The sequence below is a fragment of the Solanum verrucosum genome, unplaced genomic scaffold, assembly GCF_900185275.1.
Source record: "Solanum verrucosum unplaced genomic scaffold, falcon-dt-bn FXZP01000232.1, whole genome shotgun sequence".
NCBI lineage: Eukaryota > Viridiplantae > Streptophyta > Magnoliopsida > Solanales > Solanaceae > Solanum > Solanum verrucosum.
Genome location: NW_026020017.1, coordinates 1,042,399 through 1,066,372, shown reverse-complemented (window position 1 = coordinate 1,066,372; position 23,974 = coordinate 1,042,399). Strand labels below are relative to the sequence as shown.

At 38.3% G+C, this 23,974-nt stretch overlaps 1 protein-coding gene across 1 annotated transcript in view; it reads left to right on the top strand.

The window, feature by feature from the left end:
* Positions 1 to 23,974, top strand: part of LOC125820984 (uncharacterized) — a 443,574-nt gene that overhangs the window by 45,563 nt on the left and 374,037 nt on the right. The window lies entirely within an intron of this gene.

The following is a 23,974-nucleotide window of genomic DNA, read 5'->3' as shown; positions in this document are numbered from 1 at the left end:
TCGGCATCCGACGCATCGTTGATCCAGTGAGTAGTTCAGAGTCTATTGGTTAGCCTCTTTGCATTCCAGAGGACTCCTTTTTATTGCTTTCTAGTTTGTTCATTAGGATGTTTGTGGGGGTTGTCCCAACATCCATCTCTGTTGTTTTAGAGGCTTCATAGATAGTTAGATGTTAGTCTTTTGAGTCTTTTCATTTCCATTTCTTATTGTTAGGACTTGGGTTGTCACTTTTGGCCAAGTTGAATGTTTAATCTTTAAAAAATTCTCAGTTATTTTATTATTCAATTAAGTTAAGTTCATTTATCATTATAGTTATGAATATTGTCTTCCGCTAAGTTAAGTAAGCTAGGCCAAGGGTTCGCTTGGGGCCAGCAATGGTCTTCGAGTGCCAATCCCGCCCAGGGTGTAGGCTTGGGGAGTGACAAACTTGGTATCAGAGCACAAAGTTCAAGAGTTCCACGGAGTCTATGAAGCCGTGTCTGTAGAGTCCTAGTTATCAGTGTGAAGCGCGCCACATCTTTAATTAGAAGGCTGCAACATCTAGCAACTACCTCACTTCTTTCACACTCATTTCGTACGTTAGAGTTTAACCTCTAAAAGTTTCCCTCTAATTCGTGCTTGCGCGTGCTTTTCAGATAATCATGCCTCCACGAAGAGCAGTCAAAGGTGGTCCAGCTAGAAGGAATATTGAGGAACAAGAGCTACCCAATGCACCTGAAGTGCAACATCAAGGGGAAGTGACCAATGTTGAGTTCAAAGAGGCTATAAGGATGCTCAGTCAAGTTGTGACCAACCAAGCTGGGCAGCAGAGAGGAGCTCGACAACAAAAGGCTGACACTTCAAGGAATCGAGAGTTCTTGAGGATGAATCCTCCAAGTTTCACTGGTTCAAGCACTACGAAGGATCCGAAGATCTTTGTTGATGAACTGAAGAAGGTGTTCGATGTGATGCATGTTACTGACACTGTGAGAGTTGAGCTAGCTGCATATCAGATGAAAAATATTGCTAGGACATTATTTGATCAGTGGAAAGGGGGGTAGAGCTGAGGATGCACCACCTGCGAGTTGGGCCTGTTTTGAAGAGGCTTTCTTGGGGCATTTCTTTCCCCAAGAACTGAAAGAGGCCAAGGTATGTGAGGTCCTCACACTTAAGAAGGATTTTCTAAGCGTTCATGAGTATGGGTTGAAATTCACCCAACTGTCTCGCTATGCTCCGAAAATGATTACGGACATAAGGAGTAGGATGAGTCTGTTTGTTGCTGGGATGTCCTGTCTATCAAGCAAAAAGGGCCGGGCAGCAATGCTTATTGGGGACATGGACATTTCAAGGTTGATGGTGTATGTGCAACAAGTAGAGGAAGAGAAGCTAAGGGATAGGGAGGAATTCAAGAACAAGAGGGCTAAGACAGGAAATGAGTCCGGGCAGCAGAAAAGTAATGCCAACCGGTCATCCTTCCAACAGAAACAGAAGGGCCCTGCTCCATCAACTGCTAGTGCACCTGCACCTAAGAACAAAAATGAGTAAAATAATAAGAACTTTAGAGCTAAACCTGTTTATTCTCATGGTAGCGTGGAACAAGGGGGTAGTAATCCTCCTGCATGCGTTAAGTGTGGTAGGAACCATTTAGGTATTTGTCGTGAGGGCTCCATTGGTTATTTCAAGTGTGGTCAGAGTGGGAATTTCATGCGAGAGTGTCCAAAGAGCAAGCAGGGAAGCGGTAATGGGGGCAATAGAGCCCAGTCTTCTTCAATTTCTCCACCAGACAGAACTGCACCTAGAAGGGCTACTTCCGGTACTGGCGGAGGAACAAACCGCTTATATGCTATCAATAGTCGTTAAGAGCAAGAGGATTCACTAAATGTGGTCACTGGTATGATTTAAGTCTTTGACTTTACTGTTTATGCCTTGCTAGATCTAGGAGCAAGTTTATCTTTTGTAACTCCATATGTTGCTATGAACTTTGACGTTATTCCTGAGCAACTTAGTGAACCATTCAGTGTTTCTACACCTGTTGGTGAGTCTATTCTAGCAGAGAGAGTCTATCGTGATGGTCCCATTTCCGTCAATCACAAGAGTACCATAGCTGATCTAGTTGAGTTAGACATGGTAGACTTTGATGTCATTCTTGGTATGGACTGGCTTCCTGTTATACCTCAGTTGATTGTAGAACTCGAGTTGTCAAGTTTCAGTTTCCAAATGAGCCAATCTTAGAGTGGAAAAATAGTTCAGCAGTGCGTAAGGGTCGTTTCATTTCGTACCTTAAGGCAAGGAAGTTAGTTTCTAAGGGGTGTGTCTATCACTTAGTCCGAGTTAATGACTCAAGTGTTGAGGTGCCTCCTATTCAGTCACTTCCAGTAGTAAAAGAGTTCCCAAAAGTCTTTCCTGATGATCTTCCCAGAGTCCCTTCTAAGAGAGAGATAGACTTCGGTATAGATCTTCTTCCAGATACTCGTCCTATATCTATTCCTCCATACATAATGGCACCAGCAGAGTTGAAAGAGTTGAAAGAGTTGAAAGAGAAGTTAAAGGATCTTTTAGATAAGGGCTTTATTCGACCAAGTGTCTCATCTTGGGGCGCTCCAGTCTTATTTTTGAGAAAGAAAGATGGTTCCCTTAGGATGTGTATAGATTACCGTCAGTTGAATAAGGTTACCATCAAGAATAAGTACCCTCTTCTGAGAATTGATGATCTTTTTCATCAGCTTCAGAGTGCTTCCTGTTTCTTGAAAATTAACCTCAGATCAGGCTATCATCAATTAAGAGTAAGGGTATGTGATATTTCGAAGACAGCTTTCAGAACCAGATATGGTCATTATGGGTTTTTGGTCATGTCTTTTGGTTTGACCAATGCACTAGCAACGTTCATGGATCTTATGAATAGAGTCTTCAGACCTTATTTAGATATGTTTGTTATCGTCTTCATTGATGACATACTAATCTATTCAAGGAATGAAGAAGATCATGTTGGTCATCTCAGAATAGTTCTTCAGACTTTGAAAGATAATGAGTTATATGCTAAATTCAAAGTGTGAGTTTTGGCTTGAATCTGTGGCATTCTTAGGCCATATTGTGTCTGGAAAGGGGATTAAAGTTGATACTCAGAAGATTGAGGCAGTGCAAAATTGGCCTAGACCCACATCTCCAACTGATATTAGGAGTTTCTTGGGTTTAGTTGTCTATTATAGAAGGTTTGTAGACGGGTTCTCGTCTATTTTGTCTCCTATGACGAAGTTAACTCAGAAGACTATTAAATTTCAATGGTCTGAAGCTTGTGAGAAAAGCTTTCAGGAATTGAAGAAGAGGTTGACTACTGCCCCAGGTTTAACTTTACTGGAAGGTACTCAAGGTTTTGTGGTGTATTGTGATGCATCTAGAGTTGGTTTAGGTTGTGTGTTAATGCAGAAAGGCAAAGTCATAGCTTATGCCTCCAGACAGTTGAAAGTTCATGAGAAGAACTACCCAACCCATGACTTAGAGTTGGCTGTTGTAGTATTCGCTTTAAAGATATGGAGTCATTACTTGTATAGTGTGCATGTTGATGTATTCACTAATCACAAGAGTCTTCAATATGTGTTCACCCAGAAAGAGCTTAATCTCAAACAAAGGAGGTGGTTAGAATTACTCAAGGATTATGACATGAGGATTCTTTATCACCCAGGTAAGGCTAATGTTGTTGTTGATGCCTTGAACAAGTTATCTATGGGTAGTAATGCCCATGTTGATGAAGAAAAGAGAGAGTTAGTGAAAGATATGCATAGACTTGCACGCTTAGGAGTCCAACTTATGGATTCCACAGAAGGAGGAATAGTGGTGACGAATGGGGCTGAATCATCACTAATGTCAGAAGTGAAAGAAAAGCAAGACCAAGATCCCATTTTGCTAGACTTAAAAGCAAATGCTCATAAGAAAAGAGTATTAGCTTTTGAACAAGGGGGAAATGGTGTATTGAGATATCAAGGTAGATTATGCGTACCTATAGTGGATGGACTCCAAGAGAGGATCATTGAGGAAGTTCATAGCTCCAGATATTCCATTCATCCAGGTTCCACAAAGATGTATCGCCATTTGAGAGAAGTGTATTAGTGGAATGGCATGAAGAAGGGCATTGCAGAGTTTGTTGTTAAGTGTCCAAATTGCCAACAAGTGAAAGTAGAGCACCAAAGGCCCGGTGGTTTGGCTCAAAATATAGAACTTTCGGAATGGAAGTGGGAGATGATAAATATGGATTTCATCACAGGCTTGCCATGGTCTCCCAGACAACATGATTCTATTTGGGTGATTGTCAACAGAATGACAAAATCAGCCTACTTTTTACTGGTAAAGACTACCCATTCAGCAGAGGATTATGCCATGTTATATATTCAAGAGGTGGTAAGACTTCATGGGGTCCACTCTCCATTATTTCAAATAGAGGTGCACAATTTACTGCACAGTTCTGGAAATCTTTTCAGAAAGGTTTGGGTTCAAATGTGAACTTGAGTACTGCTTTTCATCCTCAAACAGATGGGCAAGCAGAGCACACTATTCATACATTCAAAGATATGTTGAAGGCATGTGTGATTGATTTCAAAAGTAATTGGGATGATCACCTACCTCTCATTGAGTTTGCTTACAACAACAGTTACCACTCTATTATCCAAATGGCTCCTTATGAAGCTCTTTATGGGAGAAGATGTAGATCTCATATTGGATGGTTTGAAGTTGGTAAAGCAGGGTTGATAGGACCAGATTTAGTCCATCAAGCTATGGAGAAGGTTAAAGTGATTCAAGAGAGGTTGAAAACGACACAAAGTCGTCAGAAATCCTACACTGATTTTAGGAGAAGAGAGTTAGAGTTTGAAGTAGATGATTGGGTATATCTAAAGGTTTCATCCATGAAGGGTGTTATGAGGTTTGGTAAAAATGGGAAACTTAGTCCCCGGTATATTGGGTCTTATCGAATATTCAAAAGGATGGGCAATATAGCTTATGAGTTGGAGCTACCACAAGAGCTAGCAGCAGTTCATCCGGTGTTTCACATCTCCATGTTGAAGAAGTGCATGGGCGATCCTTTATTGATCATACTAACTGAAAATATTGAGATCAAGGATAGCTTATCTTATGAGGAGATTCCGGTCCAGATTCTAGATCGCCAAGTTCGCAAGTTAAGGACAAAAAAGATTGCATCAATCAAAGTCCTTTGGAGGAACCAATTTGTTGAGGAAGCTACTTGGGAAGCTAAGGAGGATATGAAGAAGTGATATCCACATCTCTTTGGAACCGGATAAAATGCATACCAAGGTACTAATTTTCTTCTTAGTACTATCGAAATTATGAGTGAGCATGTTCCTTGTTTGAAATTGCTTTTGGGATGATTGAACTTGATGTTACCACCCTTAGCTTAGTAAGAGTAAATCTCATTCGGGGACGAATGTTCCCAAGGGGGAGATATTGTAACATCTCGCAACTAGAAAGAACTAGAAGGAAGTTTAAAATCTTGAAATAGTTATTTTTGGAAAGTGTAAGGAAATCTAGAAAATTTTAAGTAAGTTAAAGTAAGTTTTTGGCCAACTTCAAACAACCATAACTCCTAGCTCATGATGATTTAAGTGTAGTTAAAAATATGGTTGGAAAACTCTTGGAATTATCTTTCCAATGCCGCTAAGTTTGCGCGATTTTAAGTTCGCATGAGTGAGTTATGTCCTTTGGAAGTTGGGTTGTTCGAATAAGGAAATGCCGAATCCAGATTTTGAAGGATAGTTTGGTCTTTTCCTTACCCAATTTTTTAATTCCGATTTTAATAAAATATTTGGGGTTAAAACTGAGTTAGTTCAGTTTTCACTTTTGAGAAATAGAGTTAGGGATTTTGGAGAAAGAACGCAAGAGAAAAGAGAAGAGGAAAAGAAAGATTCACCAAGATCGTCAAATTTAGCTTGTGGATTTTGTCGGGGGTGATCCCTACAAGGTATGCGAGATCACATAACGTTGGGTTAGTTCACCCATGCACCAAGCATATTTAATTCAGCGATTTTCGTTCTAAAAGAGTTAGAATTTGATGATTCTTGAGTTGTGTTCTTGAATTGTTTTCATTCTTGAACTTACATGTGATTGATGGGTTTTCTTGAGACGCTTTAGCAATTGGTAAGAGTTGTTTCGAGTTAAATTCTAGTGTACATGTAGTGGGTATCTGAATCTAAGAAAGTATTGAGAAAAGTAATTGATTTAAAATGATTTAGGATCAGAAAACGAGTTGAAAAACTCGTCAGACGCACCTGGCGAGAGCCAGGCGCGTCGCACCCCCATAGCGCCAGGAGGCTGGGGCGGCGCGCCTGCAGTGCACCCAAAACAAGCCCCAGTAAGTTGGGGCCTGGCGCAGCGCGCTAGGGACGCGCTCGGATCGACGTTTTTCACCAGTTTTTCATCGTTTAGCCTATTTAAGTTATTCTAATGTGTCCTAACACTTTCCATTGATTCTAACTACTCTAAATGTCTTCTAAACACCTAGAAATCATTCATAAACATGAATCATAACCTTGAATCCATAAACTCAAATCCAAGGAAATCAAGAGCCAAGTCTAGGAAGTTTTCAGAGTCTTTTCAAGAAGTCTTTTGCAACTGCTTTTAACCTTGTTTTAAGACTTAAAGTTCAAGTTGAGTAAAGAGTAAAGAGTATAGATTTAAGTTCATTTCTTCAAAAGTATATGGGGACTAAGTATTCCCAAAGAGATTTTAAATGTTTACACATTTAAATAAGATCGGAAACTGAGATTTCCAAAGAGCCTTTGGGCTAGTTTTCAGAAAAAGTAATCGCTTTCTAAATGATGCAAGAGAGGAAACTTTGATTTCCAAGATAGCCTTTGAGCTATGTTTTTGAGCACTAATCTCAAATCACAGAAGATGTATGTTTTTAAAACATAAGAGCCAATATATTTTGGGAGTAATATTGAGCACTGAATTGGAGACGAGCATGAATTTAGATAACTCACGACACCATAGAACCATGTAGCCACCATGGGTAGAAAACGGTCATACTTTTTAGATGAATCATTTTCGCAATAGACTAGTGGATCCATTAGGCAGTTCAAGTTCTATACCTTTGGCCGGGTATAAGATGCGCTGGCAGCGTGAGGTAAATCGATGTATCATCACTATAGGTCTTATGTGATGGTTGTCAGTTAGAGAAACTCCCACAGAAGTTATTCTATTTCTATATTCATCAGTTTATTGTATTTTTACATACATTTCAGAGTTGTGGTATCCTTGTATATTCACAGAGTTGACATCATGTTTTTTAACAACTTTTCTTTATATTGCACTTGTTTTAAACTGCTTTATATTGAAATGAGTTCAGTAAGTATTCATGAGTTGAGAAGAGACAAGGTAAGTGTTTCTTTCAGATTCCCTTTCAAGCCTATGTTTGTTAGCATTCCAACTCACATACTCGTACATTCAATGTACTGATGCCAGTTGGCCTGCATCTTATTATGATGCAGACACAGGTAACTAGGATTGGCATCTGGCGCATCGTTGATCCAGTGAGCAGTTCATAGTCTGTTGTTGAGCCTCTTTGCATTCCAAAGGACTCCTTTTTATTGCTTTCTAGTTAGTTCATTAGGATGTTTGTGGGGGTTGTCCAACATCCATCTCAGTTGTTTTAGAGGCTTCATAGATAGTCAGATGTTAGTCTTCTGAGTCTTTTCATTTCCATTGCTTATTGTTAAGACTTGGGTTGTCACTTTTGGCCAAGTTTTATGGTTCTTACCTTGGCAAGTAAGGACATCACTTTTTGATGTTGGATAGACACCAGATTCCATGTTATAGCTCACATGGTCTATGTCGGTTAAAGTTAAACTTCCCACAATAATAAACAAAGGTTACTTTCCAAAGTATCTCACATGTGTTTTATAAGATATTTAGCTTGCATTGACCATATTAATGACTTTTGATTTCTAATATGTATGTCATGTAAAGTCCTTTTAGCATGATTTCATAACTCTTATGCATTGCTTTCATACTTGGTACGTTTCATGTTCTAATGCATACTTGTGCCTACAATGTTTCACTATTGTAGGGTCCGACAATCCTATTCCCCATACTCGTGGTTAGTTGATCCTTTTAAGCTTTTGAAGATTGGTGAGTCCTCATGATCATAGGGTTGAGATTCTTTTATTGATTTTATGTATTTTTCTATTTTTAGACTTCGTATGTGATGTATGGGTTATGTCCCAATATCTTTCTCTATGATGTAATAGACCGCCTTGAGACTTATGTTAAACTTCCACTTTTGTCAAGCTCTTTTGTATGAAATGCTATCTTTTGAACTTTTTACTTCTATTATCTTGTCTGATGTATGCTAAGTGACTTGGGTAGGGCCTCTTGGGGTTCTATCCGCCATGTTATGCCTAGGGTCTACTTTGGGTTGTGACATGTAATCTCTTTCAATTCTTACATTCTACTTTAAAATTTTCCTAATTTTTTGTCAGGCTTCAAAAATTAATCCATCCAGTGTACTTAGTGTGATATTTCTAGCATGAAAAAAGTAGAATGTTCATAAATCTTATCCATATATTTCTCATAAGAATCATTTTTTATAACGTACGACAAACAAAGAAAGAATGTCTTCTAATAAGAGAAATATGAATCCTACATTGTGGGATAAAATATCTACCAAAACACTATTACCAACAAACACGGTAAAAAAGAAAGAGAAAATGGTGAACCACCGCAAAAATGACAAATATAACTATAACCAAAGAAATATTGAAATCATGCAAAAACGTGGGTAGCAATTACATCAACTAATGCTTCCATATCTGAAACAAAATTAAATTAATAATAATAATAATGATAATTAAATAATTAAAATTAATCTTTTAGATTTAGGTTAGCAAGATCGGGAGGGTTAGTGTCCTCTTAAGAAGGAATACCCAACTTCTGGGGTCAGCTTCGATCACGAGGAGAGAAGAGCGGACCATTGAAAGCCTCAATTCCTATCCTTAATTATTGTATGAATTTTTTTTCTCTTCATATCGAACTAAAGCTAAATATATGTTACAAATTCAAACATAGCCATCACAAAAAATTCACGTCAACACAAATAAAGAGAAAGGTAGTGAGAAATACCCACAAAAATACTACAATTTTTGACATAAACATTTCCTACAATAAAATTGTTTTTCTCATTCTCACATTTTCAAATATCTATTTCATGCATCTTTGAGAGGATATATTCCCCGTCCATGGAGATTCTTCAACAGAACTACCAAATAGAAGACGAATCATGAAATACAAAAAACATTCAGTAATATATGACATCGAGGTGTATTTTAAATAAAACTTAACAATGGAGAAACCATTTGAAAATAATTATTTGACTTTTCTTTCAAAATTTGTGCTTTTAAAATGACGGTTTTAAATTCAGTAATAAATGTTAATTTCATCTATGGTCATGCACCCGCCTTTCTAGTGGTGCTATCTCCTGGTTAAGAACGTTACCCATCAATCATTTATATTGATGTAAGATTGACTGCGGACGATAGTCATACATCCACCAACCGTCATTGTACAAATTAAATTCATTGATAACTTATCACCCTTGGGTAAAAGCATGGTAATAAAAATAAAAACAATGGGGTCTTCTAACGAAAGATAAGGAATGGTAATTCAATCAATAATTCTAGTTACTAGACTAGCACTTAAATTAGTTGTGACAGTATCGATTGATGCGTCTTATATATTTGGTTTAATGGCACTAAATAGAGGATACTAATGTTTGCTTGGAGGGAGTAATTCCTTATGTGATAAATCAATAACATTAGATTTAGTTCTTACCTTCTCTCTTACTTTCATGGGTTAATATGGCCTTTTTTCGAGCTATAGCATAATTAAGTGATTTTTCTATTATAAAATAGAGTTGAATAACTTTTTGAAATAATTATCATTAGTTGAGTGACATTTATGTTACAAAACAAAATTGACTGACTTTTTAATATAAAATAAAATAAAATAATTTTTGAAGGATATTATCATTACTTGAGTGACTTTAATTTTACAAAAACACAAAGTTGATAGAAAATATTACTACTCCCTTTGTCCTATTTCATATGAGTTAGTTTGACTCGTTACGGAGTTTTTAAAAAAAGAATTTTGAAACTTATGGTCTAAATTAAATGATAAATATTTGTGTCGCTATAACTCATTTCATTAAGTAAAAAATGGACATTTTAAAATTAAATTATTACCTAATATAAAAATATTTATTCCTTTTTGGACTGACCAAAAAGGAAAGTAACTCATAGATTGGACAGAGATAGTATTTGAGAAACTATACAAAAAATTAACTCCATATATATACTAGGGTTCAAGTTAGAGGGTCAAAAGATTGATCAGAATGGAGATGAACATTGATAATAACACTCCAGGTAGTGAGATTTCTTCTTTTAATTCCAATCGTTACCTGTTCTTATCTTTTTTTTCTTTTCTTTTGTCAATGATTTTACACTATTAGTATTACTAGATATTCGTAGAATTGCACAGGATCTTCCATTGGGAATGTAGGATTTGAAATTTTTCGTGTGTGGTTTGTGGGCTATCACACTGGAGCGGGGTTTACTTAATGCAAACCTGAAGGTAGAAAGTGTGGGTTTTGGTTTGGACAAGTTATCCTTTTAGGATCCCAATTAGGATCTGACTGTAAGTTGCAATTTTCAAAAGTAAATCCACTTAGTTTTTTGGGGACCATTTTCTCTGATTTATATAAGCTGAAAAAATGGACGTCTAATACAATAAAATTGAATACTAATTAAATCTAAGATAGCTGGAAGGAGTGGGTATCCATGTCGAATATGTAGAGGAGAAGATCAAAATTAGTGAAGAAGAGAATAGAAGGGAAGAGAGAAGAAAATAAGGAACGAATTGATTTACTAGAAATTTATTGTTGCATTCTCTCTCCTTCTACAGTTTATAACAACCTTCAGATAACGTGGCGAGATCCTGACTCTTCAGCCTCATTAATTGAGATATAATCTTGGTCGTTTATTTGCCAAGTAGTTATTCTCCTTTCGTGATTCAGCTTCGAATTAAGCTAAACTAATTAAGATCATTACATATCCCGAATTCATTATCCTCTCATTATTGTTATCCAATAAAAATAATACTATAATCTCGATTAATTGTCCTAGATCCCTCGTACGTCTTAATGTAATCCTACTAGTGAGGTCTCTTCCTAGATCTTAGTGTAAAAGAGGCACATCTTACTTGAACATAGACTCTTGGCTCAAAAGAAGTGTAAAAATTAATTGTAATAACAATATTATCCAACAGAGGTGCATTTATGAATGGTAATCAAATTTTGTTTTGGTGGTTCGTACTTTTATAATAGTATAGATTAAAAGATAGAAGTATTAATATATTGCCAAATACCCATAAAAGTGGAAACTTAACTTTCTTAGACAAGTACATTTGGATGGAAGGGTGTGGCGTAGTGGTCAATGAAGTGGTTGCGAATCATGAGGTCTCATGTTCGAATCTTAGCAGAGAAAAGAAAACACTTGGTGATTTTTCTCATCTTTCATAGCCTTAATGGACAGAGTTACGTAATACTTATTGATGGTAGCATGCCTGAAACATGTAACATTGTCATCAATTTTTTCTTTACTTATAGCTCCATTTGCATTTTCTTTACTTATAGCACCTGTACATTCTACAGTTCAGATGGAAAACGCAAATGGAGCTGATTGGCAGGAAGAGCTTTACCAAAAGGTATGGTTTGGAATGATACTTTTTATTTGTACAAGATTTTGAAAACTGTGGAAATTTGATATGTGGATTTTGATAAACTGGTTGGTTATAACATTATAAGAAATAGTTGAATGTTTCAAAATATTAACTATGATTATAGAGTAATAGAAGAGGTTTACCATACCAAGTGAACAACTAAATTCATGACCACACCCCTCTACGCAAGGTGCATTATGTATTCCATTTCTTAGAGGTAATAGAAATCTAAGCATGTTAACAGGTAACTTGTTAGAAATGAGCACGTCTTTGTACTAAGAGCGGATATGCATCATGAATCCTCACTGTGATTGTAACACCACGTATTCGAAAATAGAGATTTCAGATTTCTGGTGTTACAGGTGGCACTCACAGACACCATCCATGGACCGTAGATGGACTCACGGTCCGTCCTGCAGGTCCGTGGTTCGTGACAGAAAACTTCCCCTGAACTCAGTCAGAAAATTTGGCTAAGTCCCGACTCACGATCCGTAGATCAGACCACGGTCCATGGTCTGTGTCCGTGGATCGAGACTTCCCTTACCCAGCCTCTGACACAAACTACGGTCGACCAGCACAGACCGTCATTCAATCCATGGTCCGTAGGTCTGACCGTAGATGAGGGTCAGCAGCCAGTTAGCTGAAAAATATTGATGGGTCAACTTCAGATGGTCATAACTCTTAGAACAAAATGAATTATGTGTACCATAACCTATGGTTAGATAGATAATTGAATTATCTTTCCAACTCCACCGAGTTTGCTAAATTCTGACCTCCGAGTAAAAAGTTATGCCCGTTTTAGTGAAGCCCTGTCGGGCAGACTCGACCTACGGACCCAATCGACGGACCGTCGATTGATTGACGGACCGTAGGTCCATTCCGTCAGTCACTCCGATATCAGTTAATTCAGGAGTCTTTTGGTCTTTTCCTATTTCGTTTAACCCCTAAGATACGTCGTTTAGACCCTAAATCATGAGGTTTTAATTAGTTTAAGCCTAGAAACATAACTAGAACCTACCTAAGTCAAATTCATTAATCAAAACTTAGAAAAATTAGAAGCAAGAGAGGAGAAAAAGGTCAAGAACGCAGCGAGGTTTCTTCAGTTCTAGCCCCAAAATCAAAAGATTTCTCCGTGGAATTCGTCACCAGGTAAGTGGGATTCACTAGTGGGTTCCTTTCGCCCATTAGGTCCTTAGAATTCAGTCAGATTCTTGATTCCATGATTATGAACAGACCTAGGGTTTCTAGAATTATAGCAGATCATCATGAATTAGTCATTTAAATGTTCCAAATCAGATTATTATGTTATTGCTCAGTTTATCGCATGAATTTCAGAACCCTAGCTATGTATTTCTTTAGTTCTTGAATTACACATGCTAGGTCAGATATTTCAGTATTTAGTTTTACATGCCTCAATTTATGAATGCATCATTATCAGATTAATTGTTGCATTCTCAGTTTGCATGTTCAGTTTCAAGCTATCCAGTATTTACAGAAACTCAGTCATAATGTGTTAACCACTTAATCTATTGGGAGTAGCATAATACCGAGTTGGACTAGGGTTTCAGCGTACCCATATAGTCCCAGAACTACGAGCCACGTAGGTGTAAGTCCCCTCTGTGAGCAACATCAGTTTAGTGATCACGCCAGTCATGCCTCTATACCTTTGGCCGGGTATATTAGGTCCTCTCGATGGGGCGTATACATCGGACTCCACATTTAGCTCATGTGGTTTTATGTCGGTTATTAGTAGCTCCCACAGTTCAGTCAGACTCTATTGCATTGACCACATTTACAGTTCATTCAGTATTCAGTCAGCATGTTATAAATTGGTCATTGCATTCAGTTAGCTCAGTATTCAGTATCTATATCATGTTCAGATTATTTCATTGCTTTATTGCTTTGTTCAGTTATATGTTCTTTCAGCTTTACTCTATCCTGCCTGCTCAGTACCTTTCAAGTACTGATGCATACGTGCGCTACATCTTCTCGTGATGTAGGTTCAGGTTCTCAGTATCCAGATCACGCTTAGATCGGTTCTCGATCTTCAGTTCAGCAGCATCAGTGGTGAGTCCTCATTCTTCGAGGACTAGTGACATGTTTATCTTTATCGGTTTTAGTCTTTAGTTTCAGTTTTGCTAGATCTAGTTGGGGCATGTCCAAACATTTCTAGTCAGTTTAGAGGCTTATTTCAGACATAGATAGATTCAGTTTAGTATTTTGTTAATAACTTCTTTGTATTAAACTCATTAGTTTTCATATATCTCAGTTATAGTATATGGGTATTCCCCATCTCTTCAGTTTATTTATGATTTAGCTTCCGCATCAGTTTATTATCTTTAGTATGCTCATGATCATGCCAGCAGGGTTAGCTTGGGATCACTTGTGGTCCTAGGTCCCGTGTCCGCGTCTCGGGGGTAGCTCGGGGCGTGACAGTGATGGTGCTCTGTATAAGCTTGTCTTGGTCCCATATTTTTAACGACAAAAAATTAATTTCAAATGCCCTGATATAATTTAGAAATGAAGTATATTTTGATAAATTAGTTGATTACAGAAAATTAGTTGTTGAGTGCTGAGATCATATCAACTTAATTCATGAGATATATAATATGTCTGTGAGTTCGGGTCAAAGTTCTTCATGGCATGTCACCATTTGCTTTCCGGCAACTAAAATCTTTAATTGCTAATTTGAGGGATAAACCTATTTGTTCAAGAAGTATATACATGAATATATTGCTATAAGATGTTTTCTATGAAAAGACATTCGTTCATCTGTATTAATTGGTTTACTTTTTCTGTTTTTTTATTTTATTTCTTATTATAGAGAAATCCAATGCTTCCGTCTTCGAAACTCGTCCTTCTCTACTTACATCCCTGACTTAGCCAGTAATAAGTTGGAATACTTTGATTTCTCCAAGAATAAACATATAACACTAGCATGCTCTGTATTCCCCATCCCATCGTTTTTCACTTGTGAAGCCAACTACATTGTTATTATTTCATTGTTTACCCTCGTTTTACCTCATTGATGATAACGGTGTAAAGTTAAAAAAAAATAATGATTGCCATTAAACTGTGTTATATCTCGCAACCTAACTTTAAAATATTATATTCTTGATTTGAGCACCAAGTGGATAACGGAAGCAAAGCTTAGTAACTTAGTTTACCATTTACATGTTAATCAGTTGTAGTCTTCCTCTTCTACTTCACTTTTAACCTTTTTATCTGGAAGGTTCTTTTGTGAAGATTCTCTAGTTTGTTCTCTATTGTATCGTACAGTTGATCTAATTATCACCTAACCACATGGGAATGCATTCTTGACATTTCCGCAATTGACTTATTGAAAATTTGTAATGCAAATTAAGTCTATGAAGGAAATGTATTTATCAGATGTCAATGATTTATACGAGAAAATTGCTTCTAAAGTGCAGCAGGTATGTTATTAACATCCCTCTAAGTGCTTCATCATAGTTTCAAATTTTGGTTGGCTCCTTTGCAAGTTTTGTAAAATGACACACCATAATTTGCATATAGCATGCACCAAGGTGTAATGCATATTGCATTCTAATAATTGGTTATTTCCTTATTGGAAACTCCTCAAACTGGGAACTGATGCAGAAAGCTCAAAACACTAAATTAGCGCTTTTGCTTCTTTGGTTCCTTTCCTGTTGATTGTCATCTTGAGAAACAGTGCTCTCATAGTGGGAATATGTTGTAATGCGGCTAATTCCTTTTCATTTCTAGCATCTGCATCATTTGTTTCTGTTGAAGCATTGTGAATGATTGTGAAAGTCAAGGTGGTAGTGGACATCATAATGTTTTGCTTTCAGTAAAGGAATTAAGGCTTCCCTAGTTCTTCGGGAAAGCACTTGATTTATCTGAATTTAATAGCACTTGAGTCAACATTTTGCTGAATTGTGTGAACCTTGCGAGTAATGTTATTTGTCTCTTTATGTCATTACTTAAACTTTCCTCCCTTTTTCGTTGCCGTGGGAGGTTCTTGAAGCATGAATTTCAAAAGGCTTGCAAAGGGAAAGAAACAAAACTCACTGAACTGATTCTTTTTTTTCTGATTTTATGCATGACTCTTAATCAGAGTCTTCCAAATGAGAGAATTGAAAAACTCAAGATGTTCAAGATGACGCTTGAACGCATTATGCTTTTCTTGTGGCTTAACAAACACGATATTAATCTTGTTCACAGGGAGAAAATGCCTTCGGTTGAGAAGCACATAAGCTTCTTTCTAAGTGGCAAAAATCTGCACAAGCCTACTTCTTCTCCACTGCAGGGGTAACTTCCTCAGCCTTCCATCCATACAAGTCAGGTATGCAGTCCGAACTTGTTCGGATAATTCAATTGTTTTCACCTTGTTGAAGTTGTTTTCCTCTTGTGTTAACATGCATCTACATTTCCAGTAGAGTTTTTTTTTCCTTGGGGGGAGGGGGGGGGAGGTTGATAACTTCGGAACTTGTGATTATTTTCCCAGTATAAATGTCTTAAGTTATGACTGATCTCTCGTGATACTTCTACTTTGTTCTAAGGTCTCATGTGTTTAAATAGGAAGGTATGGAGGTCAATGATTTGAGTAGAAGGTTAGTAGGGAGTCGAGTGTTGTCGTACTTCTAGTAGTATGATTTAGGTAGCTCGTAGTTTCTTTTTCTCCTACTGTAACAGTAAAACCCCAACTACTGCTTATATTACTTGAAAATAGGACTCAATAACAACTGACCTTATATTAGAGAATGCAACAAATGAAAGTAGCGATAAAAGACTAAAATATAAGATAGAGAAAAAGGGGGATGAGAAGCTCACATTTCTCAGAATTGGGGATGAGAGACTCGGAAAATTTCTATAACAATAAACCCCTAGTTAGCTACTACTATCACTTCTTTTATAACTAATTCATAGTGCCCACATTCTTTCAGATTCCTTCACATGTTTATTCCCAACCTTTTATTCGAAATCAGTTAATGTTTTTGGCCTTCTCTTAACTCGTGTGTTGTGCCTAGCTGGCACAATTTGTTCAGCCACGTTGGTCTCCACCTCACTATTTTCATTCATAACAATACTTTGTTTCTCAATGAGAACCTTGTCCTCAAGGTTCGAGATGGGAGGATCACAGTTAGTTAAGTTCAAAGGAGTAATTTGTTGTGTTGGGCTGCCCACGCAGCGTCTTTGCACAGAAACATGAAAAACAGAATGAATCCGGGCAGCCTCCGGTAATTCTAACTTGTAAGCAACTTCTCCAACTCGTTTAAGAATCTGGAAAGGCCCAAAGAAACGGATGTCCAACTTGTGAGAGGGCAGCTCCCTGAGATAAGTCTGACGATAAGGATTTAATTTGACATAGACCCAATCGACAACTGAAAAGGTGACCTCAGTGCACTTGGCATCAGCGAATTTCTTCATGAGAACTTGAGCCTTACTAAGATTCTGTTTGAGCAAGGTCAAAACCTCATCACGCTGCACTAAATAGGCTTCGACTAAGTAACTGGAAGTACTTCTCAAGATGTAATGTGCTACTATAGGAGGTTCACGGCCACACAAAGCCTGAAAAGGGGTCATGCCCGCGGAAGATTGATAGGAGGTGTTGTACCAATACTCGGCCTGTGGCAGCATGGCAACCCATTCAATGGGGACATCAACAACAAAACACCTCAAATATTTCTCAACACACTTATTAAGAGCCTCAGATTGCCCGTCTGTTTGAGAATGATAGACGGTGCTCATAGCAAACGAGGTCCCCTGCAATCTATTGATCTCTTGCCAGAAGGAATGTAAAAAACGACGGTCTCTCTCAGTGAAAATACTGCAAGGAGGTCCATGAAAACAAATTATTTGAGTCACAAAACCTTCTGCGACAGTATTAGTGGTAAAAGTCGACGCCAATGGAATGAAGTGACCATACTTAGATAAACTATCCAGAACTGTCATAATGGTGAATCTTCCTTTAGAACTAGGCAAGCAAGTGATGAAATCCATGGCGATGTCCTCAAAGACCAATTCAGGAATGGGGAGGGTCTATAAGAGACCAGCAGGAAGCTGGTGAGAGCTCTTCATTTGCTGGCAAACTTGGCAAGAAGCTAAGTAAGTCCGAGCATCCCGTTACATGTGTTTCCAAAAGAAATTTGATGCCAAACGATGGTAGGTACGAGCTATCCCAGCATGTCCATCTACAGAAGTAGAGTGAAACTCATATGGCAGTCATTAGCATAAAGGAGAGTCATCCGGGATAACCAATCTGCCACAGTGAAAGAGCAGTCCTTCACAAAAAACATAGCCAGCTGAGTCAGAGGACTATGTAGTGAGTGTTTGTTGAATGGCTAGCTAAGAGGTCTGAATGAGATTGATTCAAAGTCTTTAGCTCATGTTCCAATGAAAAAGTTTGGATAGAAAGAGCAAAAAGAGTGGCATTTGGTTGGCGAGTGAGCCCTAAAAAACCCCGAACGTCCTTCACCGACTAAGGTGCTGGCCATTGTTGGATAGCTATGATTTTACCTGGATCGACAACGAGACCTTTGTTAGAAATCACATGCCTCAAATAATCAATGGTCTTTTGGCCAAATAAACATTTACTCCTTTTAGCCACCAATTGGCGAGAGCAAATAAGCTCTAGGACAATGGTGAGATGCTCCAAATGGGACTTCCAGTTTGTACAATAGACAAGGATGTCGTCGAAAACAGCCAACACAAAATGGCGAAGACAAGGCCAAAATACCTCATTCATAGTAGCCTGGAAAGTGGAAGGTGCATTGGATAACCCAAAGGGCATTAGCAAGAACTCATAGTCCCTCTCATGAGTTCGAAAATTAAAGCTGTTTCCGTAATGTCATCAGGCTGGACACGAATCTGATGGTATCCAGACAATAAGTCAAGCTTTGAAAAATAATTTGTGCCATGAAGTAATGACATTCAAAGTAGCCCACACAAAAACACCATGTACAATCCTTCTTTTGTACAAGAAGCACAAGAGATAAGAAAGGGTTGTTACTTGGTCAAATAACTCCATCATTGAGCATATCTGTCACAAGTTGCTCCATAATTTGCTTCTAAAAATAGGGGTAGCGATATGGCTTGACATTTATAGGCCCGGCCCCAGGCGTTAGATCTATAGCATGATCCTGAAATCCCATTGGTGGTAAGCTGGGGAGCTTATAGAAAACATCAGCAAAGGATTCCAATAGAGGTGTTAATAGAAGAGGCTTATCTATGAGGCTTGTGCTCCTAGTATTAGTTAACTTTAAGCAATAAAAAGAAGCAATGGCATCCGTGGTGGCCAAACGTCACAAACTATAGAGTTGTACTTGTTGCAGCTCAGTTGGAGAGTCCCCCACCCAACGAACAGGAGAACCATTCATGGAGAATTCGAAGATGCGGGCTGCATAGTCAGTGACAACTGGTCCCAATGTTGCTAACCACGAGACAACCAAAACCACATCTGCTCCATGAAGAGATAAAACATACAGATCCATATGCAAATCATACCCCTAAATGTGTTAATAGAAGAGGCTTATCTATGAGGCTTGTGCTCCTAGTATTAGTTAACTTTAAGCAATAAAAAGAAGCAATGGCATCCGTGGTGGCCAAACGTCACAAACTATGGAGTTGTACTTGTTGCAGCTCAGTTGGAGAGTCCCCCACCCAACGAACAGGAGAACCATTCATAGAGAATTCGAAGATGTGGGCTGCATAGTCAGTGACAACTGGTCCCAATGTTGCTAACCACGAGACACCCAAAACCACATCTGCTCCATGAAGAGATAAAACATACAGATCCATATGCAAATCATACCCCTAAATGTGTAAAGGAACTCCCGCACAACCCCATCACAACGGGACATTGGCCACTGCCAACTACCACAGAAAAACTAGGAATGGATTCAACCACCATGTGCAAGTAATTGGCTGCCTTTGCTTGTAGAAAATTATGCGTACTACCCTATCCATAAGTATTTGAATTGGAGAACCATTAACAATGCCAATAAAATGCAAAGTAGTTGGTAAATCTCCACCAAACAAAGCTTGATAAGAAATAGAAGAATGATCTTGTACCTCCAAAAGTTTCAAGTCTTCGGCCAAAACATCATAGATTCAAATGGTTCTGTCCACTCTAGCAATGACTCTGAATCTTCAGTAAGCAACAGTAATTAGGGTAGTGCCTTAAATTTGTGAGAAGGAGAGAATTTCTCATCACAATTGTAGCATAAGCCTCTTTCACGACGACTATGTAATTCAACAGGAAATAGACATTTGAAGGGTATGCGATTCTGGAGTGCATGTGTTGGTGCAGTAGGGACTAATGCCGATGAGGAAGGTTTAAAGGAGTGGTGCATCAGAGTAGAACTAGGTAAAATCAGATTTGTTCTAGTAAAGGCAGGCCGGGTTGACCCTTTCTCAGAGCTCATCCATTGTTCATGCACAAGGGACAGAGACACAGCTCGATCCAGTTTAATAGGCTCATGATCCATCACTGCTGATTTAATTCAGCTCAGAGCCCAGAAATCCAAAAATGTACTAACCAGTGCTCACTGATGGGAGTAGTCTCATTGGTGAGAGCTTCAAGTCTACTTCGATATTCTGCCACTGTCGTAATCTGTTGTTGTTGGAATGTATGTGTCCACTAGTCTAGATGGGACCAGGTCCTCAGCACAATTACAATAATAGAAAATAAACAAAGTGCTGAAAGTAAAGATTGCACAACAACTTTACGTGGAAACCTCCTTGCTCAAGGGAGTAAAACCACGACCTGGCCTGCCAGGACTTTTCAAACTTCTTTCACTAATCTTCTCCAAGCAAAAGAAAAAGCAAGTTTACAAACCGAGATTAGCCTACTAATCCCAACTCTAAGCAATACCTCATATTACTTAGATGAGCTAAAGTAGATACAACACTGCCCACTAAGCTATCACCCTTAGATAACTTACACTTTGCTAAGCGGATACCACACCGCCCACTAAATCAACTAGCTCCTAGATGACTTAGACTTTGAATGAGCAGATACAACACTGCTCACCAAATCGGCTAACTCTAACCGACTTAGACCTTTCCACACAGAAACAAATATCTGCATCCTTTGTAGACTAGGAACAGATTTACAATATAAGCACGGAAGTATAACTCCTAAGACACACTCAAATGTTTGCAGCTTGATCAGTTCCTAGTTGTGCTTGCTGGAGAATACTTCTTGAAAGTGGGTCTTTGCAAGTGTTCTTGAGAAATTTCAAGTTGCAAAAACTAACAGAACTCAAACTCAACAAAGACGCTTCAACACTTTATCAGGTCCCTTTGTTGAGCATGAGTATTGTTCTTCCTTAAAGATGGCCTTCTTTTAAAGCTTGTGAATTTTTCAGAGAAAATCTGAGTTTTTGTTTTGCCAAGTCTTGAGTTTGTGTTTTGTTGGAAGAGACTCTATTAAAATGAACACAAACTCCTTGGGACCACCCATTGGCTGAGAGCCTGCTGTTTAGAAAAGTTGTGCACCTACCACATCAGAAGTGGCAGCTTTTCTGACAGATGTCTTATCGTCCTTTCACATCGTAGTCTTGCAGGGACCAAGTCCCTTGCAAACTTCTCTTAATAAGTTCTTGAGAATACGTGCTGGCTCTCTCCTTTTGAATGAATGAATTAGTTTTTTTTTTCTTGAATATATTTAGACATGAAAAGTTATTACCAAACGTACAAGCAACCTCCTTTCTTCTGATTGGTGAAGTACTCTGTAGCTTCACCAACTTTCTGACGCAGACAACTTTTACAGTTGTACAACACTTTGACAGCTGGACGAGTATTCATACTCTGCAGAGGACCAGGTCCCTGCACTTGTGAGGAGATCATCAAAACATCTAGGAGCATTAGCACTTATCATTTTCCCTTTTTTTGATGATTACAAACAACCTGCATAACTCCTCACGTGAGGGAACAAACATTCATTCAAATACATAACAAATTCCCCCTTTGTTAGTGCACCAGTAACAACCACAGTTTGTTCCCCCTTAGTTCAATGCCCCTAACAACCACAGTTCGTTCCCCCTTAGTTCAATGCCCCTAACAACCACAGTTCCCCCTTAGTTCAGTGCCCCTATTCCATAACCAACTTTACAACAAAACTTCCCCCTTTTGACATCATTGAAAAGGTGAAGCAGTAAACATATTCAAGTTAAATGCAAGGCAATAAAGAATTCAAGGCCTTGGGCCACACAGAACATGTGTATGTAAGCATAAAGAGAATATTAAGCCACACATGAACAGGGGAGAAACATAAATAGCATTAGATCACAAATACTGACCATTGTAGTCAAGCAAAACAAACACAAAGCCACAAGAGTTTTAATTAGGATTGAAGAACAAAGAGGGAAACTAGGAAAACAAGACACTTTTAGGACGGAAGGGGAAAAGGATTGAGGGTGCGCATAAACAGAGACAAACGCTCATTTGCATCCTCATGAGCCTTGATAACCTACATGTTGAGAGTCGTAACTTCCTCACTGGGTGAGGCATTTGTCTTCAGCAGCCTTTCATTTTTATCCCTCAACTTTTGTAACACCTGCTCATTTTCATCGTTGGTACCAGGTCCCCTCGAAATTGTTTTTTTTTTTTAGTTTTAGGCACTAACACCTTGTTGATGAACTCAAAAAGCAACTGATATTTCCCTTTGAGAAACCTTTTCGATAACCCTGCATTCTTGACATCTCCGCGTTTTGAGGCAAGTGCATCAAAAAGATTTGATATTCCAAATTTGGTTAGAATGTCAGGGTTAAAGACTCTGCCATTCAAAACCTTCTGGTTCTCCATTGCCGTTATCCGCTCCTCTCTTGTCATTTCCTTTTCTTCACTTTTGTTTTTGCACCCTAGGACCTAGTCCCATTATGAGTTTTAATTTTCAGCCACCTGTTTTCTAACTTTCTCCCTTTTTCACATGAGATTTCTTTACAGCCTTCTGGAGTAGAAAAGGAAAAGTTGAATGAACTAAGATTTTCAACTTCTTGGGAGATAGGGATCTTTGAAGAAGAATTAGAGTTAAGCATTTTGAGAAAGAAAGAAAAGCTTTGGAGAGGGGATTAGTGAATTTCAACAAGAATTGTTTGAAGAGATTTTGCAATTTGATTCACTAAGAGAAGTAGTATATAAAACCAAAAAGACATTGGGTCCCCAAACAGTAGCGACCTTTGGTTTGAAAACAAAAAAACGTTTGAAACTGACGCGATGAATGGGCGAGGGACACATGGAAGTGATGTTAACATACAGACAGTGTAGCGTAAGTGATACTAACCTCAGGAGGACCAGGTCCCCTTTTTAGTTTGCAACCTTGTCTGTATGATTTAATCTTCCCTTCAGCTAGACACACCATTAGTGTATACCTGTATTAAGGTACCAGAAGCGAATTCTTAAGTGACAAGCATTAAAACAAGTATAGATACTTGCCCTCCGTAACATAATCAAAATAGAAGATTTTTGTGCAAACTTGTCAAGGAATCAGGTAATCTTGTGCATCCCCAGCCTCATCATGTTTTTAATGAAACATTCTTTTCTCAATGACTTTGTAAAGATATCAGTCAGTTGGTCTTTAGTCTTACAGAACTTCATCACCACATTTTGCTTCTCAACATTGTCCCTCAGGAAATCAGTGATGATCCAAGAAAATGTGCCATGACTGATGTACTCTTTCGATCTACAAGAAAGCCTGCTTAGTTAGCATCTGCAAAACCAATTAGATCAAGTGAGTCACTTGTTAGGTAGAAGAGGACCAGATCCTGAGTTCCCTTCAAGTATCTCAGGATACGTTTGGCTGCCTTCAGGTGAGACTTTTTTGGTGCTGCTTGAAATCTTGCACAAATTCATACACAGAACACTATGGCTGGCCTGCTTGCTGTGAGGTACAAGAGTGACCCAATAATTCCCCTATACATGGTCTGATTTATATACCTCTACATCATTTTCATCTCTATCAAGTTTCACACTTGTGCTTATAGGAGTATCCAGCACCTTTGCCTCAAGAAGATTAAATTTCTTGAGCAGCTCTTTGATGTACTTCTCTTGGCATATTGAAATGCCTTGGGAGGTTTGTTTGATCTTCAAGCCTAGGAAGAAAGTGAGTTCTCCCATTATGCTCATTTCAAACTCACTGCTCATCAGATCAACAAATTCCTTGCAGAGTAAATCTGTAGTGGCTCCAAAGATGATATCATCCACATAAACCTAAACAATCAACAACTTTTTTCCTCAA